Below are 13,882 nucleotides of genomic sequence, written 5' to 3' on the forward strand. Positions count from 1 at the left end.
TTGAGGCCCTGGTGTCTTCCTCAGCTAGCTGTCTATTTGGGGCACCTCAGTCTATCAGCTGTGTTCAAATACCTCTTTGAAACTCTGACTTAAATCCTTTTTTCCCCCACGGAGGTTCTTCAGCAGGTACACAAGTTTACGTGTCTTTCTTCTCAGCCACTTTCAAGTAAAAAAAAAAAAAAAAAAAGGTAAATACATTAAAAAGTTATTTTGCATCATTTTTCCATAACCTTGTGTTACCCACTTGCCTTAACATCTACAGAATCAAAAAGGGACCCTTCCAAAGGTACACTTTAGCAAGGAAAAACGTTTCTCCTCACCATCCACCTTACTACACATGCTTTACTACCAGTGCCCTCCCTTGAATCCACTCCTGCTCGACTACCTCTCATTTGATTCTCAGGGATCTTTTTTTTGAGACAGAGTCTCACTCTTGCCCAGGCTAGAGTGCCGTGGCGTCAGCCTAGCTCACAGCAACCTCAAACTCCTGGGCTCAAGTGATCCTACTGCCTCAGCCTCCCGAGTAGCTGTGACTACAGGCATGCGCCACCATGCCCGGCTAATTTTTTCTATATATCTTTAGTTGTCCAGCTAATTTCTTTCTATCTTTAGTAGAGACGGGATCTCGCTCTTACTCAGGCTGGTCTTGAACTCCTGACCTCGAGCGATCCACCCGCCTGGCCTCCCAGAGTGTTAGGATTACAGGCGTGAGCCACCGCGCCCGGCCATGGAGCATTTTTTGATGAGGCAACCTGGGTCAAAAATAACGGAGAAAGAGGGCTGGGTCAGCCACAGGTTTTCTCCGGACTTGGCTGGCGGACGCAAATTCCCCTTAAAATCTAGCGCTGTGGTGATGCAGTTGCGGACGGGGACGTTGGGGCCTCTGCACTGTGAATGCCCGGGTGCGAGCGTCTGGCGCTGCGCCAGGTGCAGAGGGGTACAGTGGGAACGACCACCACAGTTGTATCTGCGCAGGACATGGCCCAGAGCTGAGCACTGGTGACAGTTCACATCCGTATCCCACTACGAGGAGGCGTCTTCACTGCTTTCTCCGATTCCAGGTGGAGACTGACCCTTGGGCATTCCATCTTTCCCCGGTGTTTCTTCTCTTCATCCCTGGGGCCTCTATGGAGGCGGAACTACTGTGTCAGGGGTCGTGGTTTTCGGGGCAGAAGTGTCGGATTGGCAAGAGGGCGGACTGTAGGCGGGACTTCCGGGCTGCTGTTCCGTCAGCTGCCTTCCCGGGCGTCTCCCCGCAACCTTCTTAACTTCGCTAGTCAGTGACGCGGCGCCCGGCAGGAATCCGAAGGGATTGGAGTCGAGGGAACGTGAGTTTCAGGTGAGAGCCCAATGTGTGCATATCCTTGCAGCTCTGTTTGAGAGGATAAGCTGTGGGACTGGGACGGCGAGGAAACTGAAGGAAGAATGGGTCAGTGACAGCGAGGGGAGTGTGAGGCAGGGGCTGCGAGGCGACTGTGACCGAGGGGACTGTGACCGAGCTGTAGCTGCTTGCATAGGGTCTGCGACCCAAGAGCAGTGAATATGAAGGACTCTGACCTCGGAGAGCACGAGGCAGAGGCTCTGACGGGACTCTGATCGAAGAAGTATGAAGCAGTGATCGCAAGGGGCTCTGACCGAGGAGCAGTGACTCCGAGGAGACTCTGATGGATGGATGGTGACTGTGGGGGAACTGTGACCTAAGAAAACGTGAAGCAGGGGCTGCAAGGGAACTCTGACCAAGGAGCAGTGACTTTGAGGGGCTGCCTTGGAGAAGAGTATAGGATCAGTAATTGGTGATGGTATTGTAGAGCTGTGTTTGGGCACAGGGTGTAAATGTGACTGGGCAGCGAAGGTCTTTAACACTGATCTGGGACTTAGACGTGAGTTTAATTTTATGGACAAATTTCGAGTGTCTGGGAAACTTACCTCACTACTGAGTTACAGTTTCTGCATCAGTGAATGGAAGTTTGGACTAGTTTATTTTTTATTTTTATTTTTTTGGAGACAGAGTCTTGCTCTTTTGCCCTGGCTAGAGTGCCGTGGTGTCAGCCTAGCTCACAGCAACCTCAAATTTAAACAATCCTTCTGCCTCAGCCTCCCGAGTAGCTGGGACTACAGGCATGCACCACCATGCTCAGCTAATTTTTTCCTGTATATATTTTTAGCTGTCCAGGTAATTTCTTTTTATTTTTAGTAGAGTCGGGGTCTCGCTCTTGCTTAGGCTGGTGTCGAACTCCTGAGCTCGAGCAATCCTCCCGCCTCGGCCTCCCAGAGTGCTAGAATTACAGGCGTGAGCCACCACGCCCGGCCTGAACTAGTTTAATGTCACCCAGACTGGGTTTTATCCTCTTATTGGGTTATGAAATCAATTTAGTGGATGGCACCTATAATTTCTTTTTTTAAAAATGGAATAGAATAGAAATTTTCAGTGTGTTCACATAATAAAGGTAAGTATTATTTCATGAAATTTGTTTCAGTTGTGTATGAGATTATGATGTAAAATAGATTTTGTATGTCTTAAAATGTGTGAAGTAAAATGTAGTAAAAAAGTTTGAAAAACATCGGCCCAGGCTGGGCATGGTGGCTCACGCCTGTAATTCTAGGACGCCGGAAGGCCGAGGCAGGAGGATCGCTCAAGGTCAGGAGTTCAAGACCAGCCTGAGCAAGAGTGAGACCCTGTCTCTACTAAAAATAGAAAGAAATTAGCTGGACAACTAAAAATATATAGAAAAAGTTAGCTGGGCGTGGTGGTGCATGCCTGTAGTCCCAGCTACTTGGGAGGCTGAGGCAGAAGGATTGCTTGAGCCCAGGAGTTTGAGGTTGCTGTGAGCTAGCCTGATGCCACAGCACTCTAGCCCAGGCAACAGAGCAAGAGTCTGTCTCAAAAGAAAAAAAAAAAGAGAAAAAAAAATTGGCGCAAATTGTTAACTTTAAAATTTTTTTTTAGTGACGAAGTCTTGCTCTGTTGCCCAGGTTGGAGCTGGAGTACAGTGGCATTCTCATAGGTCACTGTAGCAGCTGTCCCCAACCTTTTTGGCACCAGGGACCCCTGGAAGACAATTTTTCTACAGGGCGTGGGCGAGTGGAGTTCAGACAGTGATGTGAGCGATGGGGAGCAGCTCTAAATACACTGGCTTGCCGTTCACCTCTTGCTGTGTGGCCTCGTTCCTAAGTTTCATGGAAAACAGTTTTTCCATGGATGGGGTTGGGGAGGCAGTACTGGTCTGTGGCCTGGGGGTTGGGGACCGCAGCTCTATCGGATTGGCTTAACTAGAGAAGGCTTCCTGAATGTAATTCAGGTGACTAGTTATGACTGAGAGCTGAAATTCAGTATCTCACTTGGGAGAGCCAGAAGTTATATTGAAATAGGGACAGTGATATTTATAGAGGCAGTGTGGATTTAGGGGTTTGTGGTAGGAGAAATTGCTAGGGATAGACATTGAGTAAGGAGAAGCTTTGAGGACAGTAGCAGGGATTGGGAAGGGAATTGAAGATAGAGACAGAAAATATTCTGCCAAGAAATGAAAACGAAAGTAGGAAGAATGACCTTCAGATCCTATTCGATCTTGATACTTAGTGATTCTGCAAGTGCAGAGAATTGCTGGTAAAAAGATGTTGAGAAAGGGATTTGGTGCAGTAACAGTGGTAAACAGATGATGGCCATTATGAGGAAGAAAGGTGGACAAAAGGATGACACTGGGAATGTCAACAATGGGAGAGGCTTTAATGTATTCAGCTATCCAACTCAGTGATTTGTGTACTGGAGGCCAATAGTACACTAGCATACTGGGAATGATACCATGCTGTGCGTAATTCAAATGAAGTTTTAGCTGTTGGTTTTATTTCCTACTCATTCTCTCTCATGAGGCCTGTCAGTGATGCAGATGAAATTAAAGTGAGTGTTACTACTACTTCCTCTCTTACAGTCCTTTTGTAGAAGATGCTACTGATTGTGCCACCCAGTGCTTTCTAAAAAGATCTAATAGGAGAAGCTTGAGGTCATTTAAACTTATCAGACACTGTATTAATCTGATAACTTAATAGTCACCCTTCCCCTGTACACATACATACACTTTATAATAGGGGAAGAGAGTTCAGAAAGGTTCTGGAGTAGGAATGAGTTGGGAATGGTGGGAGATAGCCTTTGTTTTGCTAAAAAAAATAAAATAAAATGGCTAGTTACACCTTTTTCTAGGACATTAGATATTTACTTGACTTACATTCTACATAACTAAAAGGAACTATTCAAAAATTTCTTTATTGAACAGAATATATGCTTCAAGGTAAGAGACCATAAAAGAAGAGAGACTAAGGATTGGGGACTGCAGTACTTCCTCTGGGGTGTTTTGTGTTTGCTGAATGAAATGATTCTTTTTTACCTAGCCTGCTTTGCAAATTCCCTTTGAAAACCAGTGTGATGGCCTGATTGATAAAGAATCAGCTTTATTCCCCCCTCAGCCTGTGATTTCTCCTCCCATAAACCCAGATGTGGGTTTTATTTTTCTTGGGGACTACCTCTTTGGATATGTGATCTCTTGAGGAGAATGATCTAATCAGATAGATCATTTATGGACAAATGGATTCAGAAGTCCCAGGTCACTTTATCTGACATTGGCATTGACTCTGTGACTATGAGAAGCATTATTGTTTTCTCTTGTTTTAGATTTTCTAACCATGGCAGAGGTAGCTGTTCTTGTGATTAAACGGCCCTTTAATAATCTGAAATATATGCATACTTACCCAATTTTGTATACAATCTCATGACCCCAGATGGTTGTATACAACCATCTGACCCCTTTCATGATTCCCATATACAACTCTCTAACCTCCAGGTTAGGCAGGATTTTCCTAGGGATCTGGATAACCTCTCGTAGACATGCTGTAAGTGCTGATGAGAATGAAATGCTCAAAGAAAAAGCAAGCATATAAATTTTCTATTCTTATTAATGATGGATAATGACAAAATATCTACTAATAATAGTAGTTTTCTTGCTCTGGCATCATGCTTTTATTTCCAAGCATTTGCATCACTCTGATCTGGAACCAGACCTTCTGACTTTTCTGCTTTTCTGCTAATAGAAATAATTCCTCCTTCTGATCAAACAGAGATAGGTCTCTCTTACACTAATGTTTGTGTTACCTTGAAATAGACTGGGAAGAACCCATTTTTCTAAAAGTCATCATCTTTCTTTGTATTTTTTCTAGTAAGAGAAACCCTAAAGTCAGAGTATTTGCCTGTCATCACTGGACTGAGAGAAGTCCTTTTTTGCTCAAGATTGTGGCTGGCTGCTTCTACATCTTTTACATTATTACTGTATCAATTATATTAGAAAAACAGGATGACTTAGGAAAAGAGTGAGGAAATAACTGTAGGCGTTGTCAATCCTCCTGCTTATCTGCTTAGTGACTTCTGGCACCTCCTCTTTTCTACATCCTTTGACCTCTTTCCTAAGCTTAAACCTTTCTGTGTTTAGTCCTAACCTCTTTTCACAGTGTTCCTATTAAATGAATATCTAGATACATGTTCCAAATGTGATTTGTTAATTGCTTTATGGATGAATGGTGGCAAAATTTAAATCCTACAATTTAGTTGATAAATTCAGGGAATGTACATTTTTACATACTCTATTTTGCAGTGTATATCAGAGCTCCACTTCAGAAATAAAAAAGAAACTGTGAGTCTTTCATATATATTTGGCATTGTGTTAGGTTTGTTTACATACCTTATCATTAACATAAATAATTGAATTGTCTCTTTTACTGTTTGCAAACTAGATTAGTAGATAGATATATAGCAGGCTTTATGTATATGTCTTGCCTCTCTTTTGGTAACTCTCTTATAAGTTGAAAGTTATGTTAGTTTGAGGCTTTTGTTTTTGGACTAGGATGAGACCAGGGAGCCCATGGATCTGCTGGCTGTTGTACCATATTCACAAGTATTTGCAAATCAGTTTTGAGTGCTAAAAATAGTGACATATAGTCTTTGCTCTATACAAAAGGAGTGTATGACCCTTAATAAAAAACAGAGGTCATTTTTTATCTACAGAGAATTACCTTAGATATGATTATATTTGTTTACTTTTTGGCCCTGTAACAGGAGTCTTAATTTTATTTATGTTATGAACCCCTTTGGCAGTATGGAGAAACTCTGTGGAGTCCCTTTTTGGAATAATGTTTTTATATACAAAAAATAAAATACATAGAATTATAAAGGAAACCAACTATATTGAAATGCAGCTATCAAAATATTTTCCAAATGTGTGGTATAGCATTATATGTACTTTTTATTAGCATAGTAAATAATGTTTATTATCTACCAGTGGGTCTTATTTAAATGGTCATGGGTTTGAACACTTTCAAGATATTTGTAACAAGTGCAATGTGATATGAAAATATCCATGATTTCTATTGGTGACAAATCTATTTGTCTACTAAGTCTACTATTACTGTTGTGGCTTATGTTCATAACTGAAGGAAACGGTGAATTTGTCATAGGTTAATTGAAGGAAATGGTGAATTTGTTAGAGGTTAGTGAAAATAAAGATAAAATTATGTTCATCCAAATTCGCAGACTCCCTGAATTTTATCAGAGACCTTGCTTTAGAGATATAAGTTCCATAACCTACTCTAGGAAGAACACATTCTAAACACAGGGTTTATTTATTCACTTCTGATAGAATAGTGGCAGAGTAAAATCATTCAACTGTAAGAACTATTATAAGTGTCCCATGTGGTTTTTAGGTGAATGAATCTCTTTCCTGAACCATATTTCCTGAAATATCCTACTGTATGGCCAGCCCAAGTATAAGCTTTTATTTTGTTCCTGTGGCTAACCCAGGGTCTGGCACAGAGTAAGTGCTTGGTTAATGTTTGTTGAATAAGGGTTTCTGTAAAGAAATTAGAGGGAAGAAATTACAGCAAAGTTTCAAGCACAGATCATACATGTGGCAATTTACAGGCCTCAAATATTGAAGAGTAACATTGAGCTCTAGTTTAAAACTGATCTGTCAGTGCAGGTCATGTTGTGAAATTCACCTTTACATTGAGAAATTCTTAAATCAAGCAGTCTTTTAACATATTCTATATAGTGTAGTGATATAGATGGGCTAGTTACATAAACTTTTCAGTAATCCTATATTAGAAAGTTGTGGTACAATTTCTTGAAATAATCCTGTTTCTAACACTTATCTTCACTTGAGATTGGATAAATTTAGCTAGAAATAATTAATAATTTGCCACCAAATTATTAGTAAAACTGATCCTGTCTTAATCTAGGATGAGAGTTGGCAAACTTTTTTGGTAAACGACCAGATTGTCAATATTTTAGGTTTTTCAGGTCATACAGTATTTGTTGTGACTACTCAACTCTGCTGTTGTAGCACAAAAGCAGCCATGGATAATCAGTATATCAGTGAATGAGCATGGCTGTGTTCTAATAAAACCTGAATTGCAAAACCAGGTAGTGGGCCATCTATGGCCTGCTAGCCTGTACTTTGCTGATCGCTGATTTAGGAGGTCTGCTGGTTCTTGAATCCATTTTCTCTTTCCTATTTTGGATTAGCTGTATCCTCCCTCAAGCTTCAAAGGCCTTTATATAAGGGGTGATATCCTTGCCCTGTTATCTGCAGAAAGGCCTGAATGTACAGCAGATGACATGATTAGTGAATGCTAAGAGTATTAGATGCCCCCTAACCTTGGAGTTTACAGAGCTTTCCTGTTAAAGCACCACCTTAATAAGCACCATCATGTTAAAAGCAGGTAAAGATCACAAATAAGAAGTATGTTAGCTTGCTTAGCTATAGAACTGGACATTGGTATGCCAATAGAAAAATACTGAGCATAGAGTTTTACTGAGGAAGATAATATAGGACTAGAGATGGGGGAAGCAGAAACAGAATGCAAAGGAAAATTATGCTTCCTCTTTTTGCAGATAGTTCCTTGTAGTAATCAGTCAAATTTGAATTAGATTTTTGAAATTTGGATGAGTATATGTAATTGCAACTTGCTACTAAAGTAGTTCTCCCTTACCCGCAGTTTTGCTTTCTGTGGTTTCAGTTACCTATGGTCAGCCACTGTCAGAAAATATGTACAGTACAATAAGATATTTTGACAGAGACACCACATTCATGTAACTTTTATTACACTATACTGTCATAGTTCTATATTAATTATTGTTACTCTAATTTATAAATTAAACTTTATCATAAGTATGTACATGTAGGAAAAAACAGTATAGTAAGCCTTTCATATCTGTGTGTTCCACATTCATGAACTCAACCAACCATGGATAGAAAATATTTGGAAAAAATAAAAAATAATACAAATTAAACCAATATAGTATAATAAGTATTAATATTTACATGGTATTTAGATTATAGGGTATTATAAATAATGTAGAGGTGATTTAAAGTATATAGGAGGATGTGCATAGGTTATATGCAAATACTACACCATTTTATATAAAGGACTTTGGTATCCACAGAAGGTCTGGAACTAATTCCCCATGGATACTGAGGGACAAGTGTATATATGGATTTCGGTACTATCTAGGGTTTCGGGCATCCACTGGGGGTCTTGGAATGTATCCCTTGCAGATAAGGGGGTACTAATATATTTAGGATGTTACATAGTTTAGGAAGCAGAGACCACTACTTCTTTTGCCCTGGCGTGCTTGGTAGGTCTACTAGCAATAAGGAAATAGAATAAAGGAGATTGGGTAGAAGTCCCTAAAACAGTACTTTCATCTTTAAGACTCAAGCATATGCATGTCAGCACCCAGATTTTGTCTCCTTCAGGACATTCACATTGGAAAAACGCTCAACTAGATCTATCCTTAGTATCTCCTCAATGCTACCCACCCCTCTCTACAAATCTATTTTCCACTTCTCTAGCAAAATTGATATATCCAAGCAGGCATCTACTGGAACATTGAAGGGCAAGGCAAACAGTGTGTACTGGGAGGTGAGTCAGCAGAAATGGAGCCGGATTATGTGTGAGTAAAAATCACAGGCACAGACATTGCATTCTGTATCTTGAGAGCAGTTTGGGAGAGACTAATATAATTAATAGGACGATGGGGACGGTGGGCATTTATGTCCATATTTAGAATCTGTGCTCAAATTTCAGTGACTAAGATAAGGTGACTTATCTAGGAACTAGATAGGCAGCAGTGTTAGAAATATCAGGCCTTACAAATACTGCATTCTAGCTGTCAGTCCCCTTTGTCTCTCTGTTATAGCTCTTTTGACAAAGAACCTTTTCTGGAGGATAAACCACTATGGAAACAGGAAGTTTTGGCCCACTGTAGTAGGGCTCATGAGGGAGGTTCTGTATTCTGTCTCCTGCTGCTTTTCGTTCTGACTCATCCCTGAGGATCCATCTGCAAGGCATTAGGTATAATCCACTGCCCCATTTTGACTTCACTGTATTGGCTCTGAGGAGTGCCATCTTTTCCCAGCCCTGTCACCTCCTGGACAAACAGAGGTATTAGGGCAGCCTCTGTAAGTATGTGTATATTTTTTTCCCTCTTGAATATAAATATTTAAAGCCACCTCTTTCCAGGGCCATCATTGTACCTTTACTTTAATGGTATTGGTTGATTACAAAGGTGAAGTTATCATAAATGGAGAGTCTGAGAAATATTGTTCCTCATTGTTGGAAGTATTCAAAATGGTTACTGGGCAATTATGGATATGGAAAGGTAGTGTGGTTTTAGGTACAGCTAAGTTTCAGTATAATGAATTAAAAAGCCAACATGATATTAGGATGTATTTACTATCCTTACTATACCCTCATCTGCCCACAGACATTTTCTCTTTACTTTCTCAGTAGCAAAGTTGTCCAGGCAGGGATCTATTAAAATGTTAGGGAAACTGGGGATAATTTTTTCCATTATTTTAAGCACTAATTATTAAATTATGTTTTTCCTTCATACACAAATACCATATTAAATTATTCTATATGCTTTGGTGGCGCTTAAGTGAGTAGATGTGAGGGAACATGGGGATGGTCTAAAAGGCCAGTGAAAAACAAATACTTGAGAGAACTATAAAGTCAAAGTTTAAATGGTAGTAGTTCTAGAGGAAAGACATGAGGATTTTTTTTTTAACCACAAGTAAATTAGTTTTAATACCTCATCATGATTGTTGGGTTGCTTTAAGCTATTTTCTTTTTTTAATTTCAAAATATTAAAGGCAAGGCATGAAGATTAATCTCTTTATAATTTCTAAATTCTTTTAGGGTTATTGTTACAGAATGTCTGTGACCATTTCCATCTCTTGAGAAAGTGGAAAAGATATTGAAGTGTTTTACAGTAAAACCCAAAAAGGATTAGATATGTTTGTTCTAAATCCAAAGGATCTTAAGATTTAAGTTTAAAGAATAATGTAAAATATAATGTAAAACACAAAAATCATCTTTAGAAAATAGGGCTTTATGCAAGCAGATAAGGAACAGTATAAACAAATAAATAATATAAGTAGATATAGAAAATACTTTTGACAGGATGAGAGCTTTGTTATGCCAACTTTGATATACTTATAAATTGATAAGTAGTCTGGGCAGGGTGGCTCATGCCTGTAATCCTAGCACTCTGGGAGGCCGAGGCAGGAGGATCGCTCAAGGTCAGGAGTTCGAGACCAGCCTGAGCAAGAGTGAGACCCTGTCTCTACTAAAAATAGAAAGAAATTAGCTGGACAACTAAAAAAAAAAAAACTATATAGAAAAAATTTAGCTGGGCATGGTGGCACATGCCTGTAGTCCCAGCTACTCGAGAGGCTGAGGCAGAAGGATTGCTTGAGCCCGGGAGTTTGAGGTTGCTGTGAGCTAGGCTGATGCCACGGCACTCTAGCCCGGGCAACAGAGTGAGACTCTGTCTCAGAAAAAAAAAAAAAAATTCATAAGTACTTATTCCTTTCCATTAAAAGAAAAACAATAATCTTTTTAGTGCTTTTCAAAATTTCAAAGCAGTTTTCTATACTTACTACATTTACTCAACTAGTCTACTATTCAACTAGTGCCTTCTGTGTACTAGGGCTCATTGCTAAGTACTGTGTATGAGTTGTGATTTTTGTAGTTCCAAGTGGTAAGGAAAAAAAACCCAAACTTAACTGGCTTACGCAGAAAGAACATATTCATTGGCAAATTAAACAGTTCTGGATCTGGCTTCTCTCCGTCATCAGCTCTGCTTTCTCTGTTTTGACTATCTCCAAAAAGTCTCTCCTCCTGGTTATAGTGTAGCCACTAAATGGTCACAGAATGGTTCCTAGAGCCATGTCTTCAGATTCAAATCCATGAAGAAAGAAGTGATTGATTGAACTAGGTCACATATCCTTGCCTCTCTCACCTCAAATCTGTGGCTGGGGAGAGTAATGTGCTGATTGGTTCAGGTTTGGCACAATGCCATGTGATGCTAGGGCTGAGGATGAGGCTATACAAACCAAATGAGAGAGTCTCCAAATAATGAAAATGAGCTTTTTTTTAGACAAGGGGAATTGAATAGTGAGAAACAACAAATAGCTACTGTATCAGGGAGTTTACCATCTAATTTCTCCTTTGATCCTTACTGTGGCTTAGAAGTTAAGTACATTTTCTTAGAACCTTCCTTAATCACATGAAGAAAGTCATGGTATCACAGACTTAATGTAGAGTTAAGGTACTAGGAGGACCTAGAATTGCCTCCCAATTTATTTGATATGGTTTTTAGTATAGTGCTCTGTCTACTCTTCTCCTCTGGCCCAAACCAAAACAAGCCCCAGGAGTTCCTGGTAATCCAGTGATATGTTCAATGGGAAGAGAGCCCAGTCTTTATGAAAGGTGAAATTAAATTCCTACCTGGCACAGTGTAGCACATGATCAGAGTGCAATAAGTGGTTGTGACTAAATTAACCTATGACTATATTATATACCAGACAGTATGGTATTGTGTTTAAGAGCACAGACAGTGGAGCCAGAATGCCTGGGTTCAGATCCTGCCTTTGCTCTGTGCTAGGTATGTGACCTCAGTCAAGTCATTTCACCTAGCTGTGCTTTAATTTCCTCATGTGTAGAATAGGGATATAGTGTTATATACCTCACAGGATTGTTGTGAGGATTAAATTATTTAATATATGTAAAAGGCTTATAATTTCCTGGCACATAGGAAGTACTTGATAAGTGTTAGCTATAATTATTATCATCACTGTTATTATAATCTTTGGGACTGTGATGGAGAAACATGGATTATATGATACTATGATGAAATGGATTTACATCTGCTTGAACACTCTAATCAATAAGAATTCTAAATACATTCTATATTCTATTTTCTAAAGATAAACTCTATTGTTTTTTTACGTTATACTGACCTAAAGAGTATTAAGGGGTGGATCTTAACGAGGAGAAAGGGTTCTAGTGATATGTCACATTGGTGTGTGCTGACATATATCAATCCTGATCAATATTTTCAGCAGTGACTTAGATGGAGACATGAAAACCATGCTTATGAAATTTATAGATTACATAAAGTTGTGGTAAGTAGCTAATATGATAGATGGCATTCAGGATTTGAAATGATCTCAACAGATTAGAACAAACAAAAAGATCAACGAATGTGAACTTTAACAGGGTTGCAGTCACCAAAATGAACTTGAAATGGAATAAATGTAAAACCCTCAGGCAGATAAGTACACAGAATAGGGGAGGTCTAACTTGAGGAATTCATATGAAAAAGGCTTAAAGGTTTTAAATAATAATATACATAACTTAAGTCACCAGCGATTTCTCAGAAAGCTAGTGTAATCTTTTTTTTTTTTTTTTTTTTGAGTTGGGTTTCTTGCTATGTTGCCCAGGCTGGACTCAAACACCTGGGCTTAAGTGATCCTTCCACTTCAGCCTCCCAAGTAGCTGAGACTATAGGTGCGCAGCACTGTGCCTAGCTTGTCAGTATAATCTTGAACTTCATTGGTGGGAATCCAGGAATATTTCACCTAGATGAACTATGGCTTGCATTCAGAGGGTAGATCAAAATAGATGTCACAAAATCCTAGCACGTAAGTTTTAGCAGATTCTTTGTTTCTAGAGTATTATTGTAGAATAAGTATTTACACTTAATGTGCATATCATTTATTCATTCAACAAACATTTGAGCACTCATTAGGTATAAGGAACTGTTCATAGTACTGGGAAAGATAGTCATGATCCCTGATTTAGAAGATATCACAATATAGTGGGTTTCACACAATTCCAAGAAGTTTGCTTTGGTTTCCAAGATCATAGGAAATAATCTCTAAATTGGAAATGAGAAGAGAGACTGCTATAGGCAGGCAGGTTGATTGACAGCATTGGAAATTGATGGTTGAAAGCTAAAGAAGAATCACACAGAGAGGATATTTGAGGACAGAAGCGGAGGTAGGAGTGATATGATTGTTGGGAGTCAAAAGTCAAGGATTGTGGATAGCATCTAGATACTAGAAAAGGCAGGGAAGAAAAATTTCATCCCTAGAGCCTCCAAAAAGGAATGCATCCTGCCAACATCTCGATTTTAGCCCCCTGAGATCCATTTTTTACTTCTGACCTCCAGAACTGTAAAATAATCAATTTGTGTTGTTTTGAGTCACTGAATTTGTGGTATCATGTTACAGCAACAACAGCAAACTAATACAACTCCTTAGGAAATAAATACCAGGTATATCTTTTAAAGCAAAAAGGTGATTACCTAAACCTGAGTGAGATTCATTTGAATCTCAGAAAAGACTGCAGAATAAAAGCATGATCTGATGTAAAAAAAAAAAAAAAAGAATCACAGAAATGATAGAATGCTTCCTGTGGCTTGAAAGCTTAGCTTTACATAACTCAGTAAAGCCAGAGGGCCAAAGTTATCAAGAAAAGGTAAAACTCTGCCAAT

The 13,882-nt window shown here is 39.3% G+C and overlaps 1 protein-coding gene across 1 annotated transcript in view; it reads left to right on the top strand.

Annotated features, from left to right (window-relative positions):
- The first annotated feature begins 1,021 nt into the window (after positions 1-1,021).
- The window catches only part of PCYT1A (phosphate cytidylyltransferase 1A, choline), a 47,710-nt gene continuing 34,849 nt past the window's right edge, over positions 1,022-13,882 (top strand). Inside the window, exon 1 of the mRNA XM_045540036.1 lies at positions 1,022-1,339. The gene's annotated coding sequence lies outside the window, so the exon portion shown is untranslated. The remainder of the gene's footprint in view (positions 1,340-13,882) is intronic.

Source organism: Lemur catta, chromosome 1 (assembly GCF_020740605.2).
Source record: "Lemur catta isolate mLemCat1 chromosome 1, mLemCat1.pri, whole genome shotgun sequence".
In the NCBI taxonomy this organism is placed as follows: Eukaryota; Metazoa; Chordata; class Mammalia; order Primates; family Lemuridae; genus Lemur; species Lemur catta.